At 42.6% G+C, this 4,393-nt stretch overlaps 1 pseudogene; it reads right to left on the bottom strand.

Annotated features, from left to right (window-relative positions):
- The window catches only part of LOC107016602, a 33,776-nt pseudogene extending 32,071 nt beyond the window's left edge, over positions 1-1,705 (bottom strand).
- Positions 1,706-4,393: the final 2,688 nt, after the last annotated feature.

A 4,393-nucleotide genomic window follows, 5' to 3' on the forward strand; every position in this document is an offset into this window, starting at 1 on the left:
ATTTTCTAGATGCCGGACCAAGGATTTAGAAATACATAACTTATCACTTTGCATGCAAGATACTAGGAAAGAATTGTTATAGTTAGAATTATCAGGTTATGAACCCGTGGGGAACACGTAAACCCTAGTTACTTTGATTAATTGATCAAAATCTAACATTCAAAGCTGTTAAGAGTCTCTTTCAATTTAAGTAGTTATTTTCATTCATTTAGAAATAGAAACCCCCTTTTATTGTTTTTACTTTCCAAGAAAGTAATTGACTAAACAAAAGTAATACTAGATTGAAGTTAAGTCTAGACTATTTTCCTCGTGGGAACGATCCCAACCTCACTAGTTGGGTTATTTACTTGACACGACCGCTTTACTTCTTATTTGAGAAGTAAGTTTGAGCGTATCAAATTTTGGCGCCGCTGCCGGGGAATATAGCTTTTAGATTAACTTGAACTTATTACTATAGTTTAGTTGATATTTTCTTGATTTTACTTTGTTTTATTGTTTTTGATTTGTGCAGAATCAACCTTCTTGTATGCCAAATACACGGAGAGGAAGAGAACCCTTGTTTCCCTACGATCACGAATTAGAGCGTTCACTACGCAACATGAATCGAAACTTGGGAATCAATGATGATGAGCCAAACCAGAACATCCCATTTCCGGTTGATGTTCATGGTCAGTTGTTACCTGATGCTCCGGGTGAACACCAACAGAGGGGACAAAATCCCGTTCCACGGCCCCAAGCATACTACAGAGGCTATGATAACATAGCAGACTCCGATGGGCCACTTGTTTTGCCTCCTCTACCCACAGGCCATACTTTTGTGGTAACTAGTAGCCTGATGCAAATGCTCACTGCCAGAGGTTTGTTTTCAGGGCTACCTTCTGAGGATCCACATGCCCATATAGCTAAGGTAAGGGCAGTGTGTGTAAAAGCTGTGTAGGGAGGCCTGACTTGGACTTAGATGTAATAGGGCTCAAAGTGTTTCCTCTCTCACTGAAGGGAGAGGCTGCTATATGGTTCACTGAGCTTCCTTATAACTCAATTTTCATTTGGAACCAACTAAGGGATGTTTTCTTAGCATGCTACTATCCGGTCTCCAAGAAACTAAACCACAAAGACAGAGTGAACAGCTTTGTGGCACTACCAGGAGAGTCAGTTTGTAGTTCTTGGGATAAACTCACCTCATTTTAGAGAAGTGTTCCAAATCACCGTATAGATGATGAGTCACTAAAGGAATACTTCTATCGGGGATAGGATGATAATAATAAAGCGGTGTTGGACACTATAGCAGGTGGATCTTATGGGGAATGTCCTTATGCTGAGATTGCCGAAAAATTAGACAAAATCTCCCGGAATAATAAAGCTTGGAGTTCTAGGAAGTAAGATACCGGGAGAAACACCTTCGGAGTGCAGTCCACTCACAACCCAGCCACAGATGAGATTCGTGAAGAAATGGCTCAGATGAGAACTGAGCTTAGGTTGGTACTAAAACATGTCACAGGGGGTGCAGAAAAGATAAATGCAGTCAACTACTTGGATAAACCACCACCTCCTAATGATGAATGCTATTATGCAGAGGACACTTATGCAGTAAATGAGCAGACGGGGGGGTTTCCGACCGAGCGCCCAAGGCTCAAATCAGGATAATTGGCGCCAAGTTCAAGGGAACCAAGGTCGGATCTATGGTAACTATAACCGTGAGGGTCATTATGTCCGATATGGAAACTACAACCGCGACAACAACTTCAACAGGGGTAATTACGGTAACAGAAATGATAGGAATGGGCCCTATGTCCCCCCTCAAAATCGTGATGTTACTCCTAGGGATGGTGGAGATAGTATGGCGCGAGTTGAGGATATGTTGCACAAAATGATGAGGAGGTTCGATGCTAGTGATGAGCACATTAAAGAGTTAAGGTGTGATTTAGCAGGTATTGGGCAAAAAGTCGATACACATGCAATATCGATTAAGCAGATCGAGTTGCAAATGGCCCAATTATCTGCGACTATGAACACACGGCAACCGAGCACTCTTCCTAGCAACACTGTCCAAAATCCGAAAAAGGATGCACACTGTATGGCAATCACTACTCGGGGTGGTAAGCAAACCATTGACCCACCTACGCCGTCTAATGAGGAAAAGGTGAGAAAGAATGATGATAAGGTGGTAAAGGGCAGTGGTGAAGCAGAAGAGAGCGCGGGAAAAGATGCAGAAGTCCCTACGAAGGTAATTCCCATGCCTAGACCACCACCACCCTTCCCTCAGAGATTATTGAAAAAGACCGAGGATGGAAATATCGGCGTTTTATAACAATGCTGAAGCAGCTTTCTATCAATGTCCCTTTGGTAGAAGCTCTTAAAACAAATGCCCGGATATGCCAAGTTTATGAAAGATCTGGTTACAAATAAAAGATCGGTCACTTTCGAGGATGATGATAGATTGCAGCATTGTAGTGCTATTGCTACAAGATCTCTCGTACAAAAGAAAGAAGATCCGGGGGCGTTCACTATTCCTTGTACAATCGGGTCATTACATTTTGCGAAAGCATTATGTGATCTGGGGGCAAGCATAAATCTCATGCCCCTCTCGATTTACAAGAAGTTGGGTTTGGGTGACCCAAAACCCACTGCGATGCGGCTACTGATGGCTTATCGAACAGTGAAAAGGCCTATAGGGATACTCCGTGATGTGCTAGTAAAAGTGGAGTCATTCATATTTCCGGCAGATTTTGTTATTCTTGATTGTGAAGTCGATTTTGAAGTGCCTATTATTCTTGGGAGCCCATTCCTTGCTACAGGTAGAGCCGTAGTTGATATGGAAAACGGGCAGATGAAATTTCGGTTGAACAATGAAGAAGCGACCTTCAACATTTGTAGGACCATGAGGCAGAGTGGTGAGCTCCAATCGGTATCAGCCATATCCCACAAAGAAAAGATGAAGAAGGAGAATGAAGAAAAAAGTGCAAAACAAGAGTTTATGGTTGGGGATTTGGTACTTTTAGATAAATCTGGGTTGCCTTGTCTTCCGGGCAAGATCAAGTCCAAACGGACTGGCCCTTACTTGATCACCCAAGTATTCCCTCATGGAGCAGTTGAGTTAAAAACCAAGGAGGGAGTGCGGTTTAAGGTGAATAGAGAACGAATAAAACTCTATTTTGGGCATACTATATCGGTGAATGAAATGATAGAGGCATACCATCTTGATGAAGGCTGAGTAATGAAGTGTCCTCAGTCGTGCCGCGACGTTAAATCAGGCGCTTGTTGGGAGGCAACCCAATACTTATAGTTTTTTTCCCTTTCATTCTTTCTAGTAATGGTAGCATTTTCTACTAATGGGGTTTAAATTTGCAGGCACATCACCAGGAAATTCTGTAGAAAATCACTCTGCAACAGTCACAAACGGACACATGCGACGGACCGTCGTTCTCTCGACGGTCCGTCCTGCACAATTGTTCTGGTTGTCAGAGACCCTATTCCTAAGGGTCTCTCACATTTTCTAAGTGTCCTTCAATGGACATCTACGACAGACCGTCATACTCTCGACGGCCCGTCCTTCATAACCGTCATGACGGTCAGAGACCCCTCTCTTAAGGTATCCATTTTTTTAAGTGTCCCCCGACGGACATCGACCACGGACCGTCATAATCACAACGGTCCGTGCTGATTGTCGGCGCTTTGCGCCCCAGGTTTGCTTCACCTACCATTCTTGTATTTCAATTTTTTTTATGCATTGGGGACAATTGCATGTCTTTTTGTTGGGGGTGGGGTAAATGGAAAGTGAGTGCTAGGGTGAAGTCTGAGTAGCCCAATTCACTATCCTCTTTTGGGGTTTTCTTTCCTGTGTTCTTTTTCCCCAAGAGACTGATTACTTTTTCTGTTGAATCGGCATGTCTATATCTTTTGTACATAGTTTAATTCTGGAGCATGATGGCTAAAATGATATCCTGATAAACTGTAAAATGATGCACGACTAGGCTTAGTAACTGATAAATGTGTGGCTCTAAGCATGACATAGAGGTACACCATTGCATTACCCTAAGTCTAAAATTCGAACTAGGTGTCTGATAATCTGGTAGAGTGATGAGATGTCAAGTGAGTGTGAGGAAGATTTGAATAGTCCACTATTTGTACTGAGCTAGAACTTGCCTGGTTAGTCCTGCTAAAAGTAAGCTGTAATAGACAATTAGGAACGGATCATAGGCCCTTATTCAATATAGCCCATTTTTAGCCTAAATGAAAGAAAACCAAATGAAATTTATCCTTCTTTGATCCAAATGTTCTGAGCTTAAAGTAGACCTTTCTTTTTCACCCCAACTGATCTTTCTAGGAACAATGTGTTGGCCCTGGTCCCTCCTTGGACATGTGCACCTCAGCTTATGCCAAAAGCATAAGTTGA

Source organism: Solanum pennellii, chromosome 4 (assembly GCF_001406875.1).
Source record: "Solanum pennellii chromosome 4, SPENNV200".
In the NCBI taxonomy this organism is placed as follows: domain Eukaryota; kingdom Viridiplantae; phylum Streptophyta; class Magnoliopsida; order Solanales; family Solanaceae; genus Solanum; species Solanum pennellii.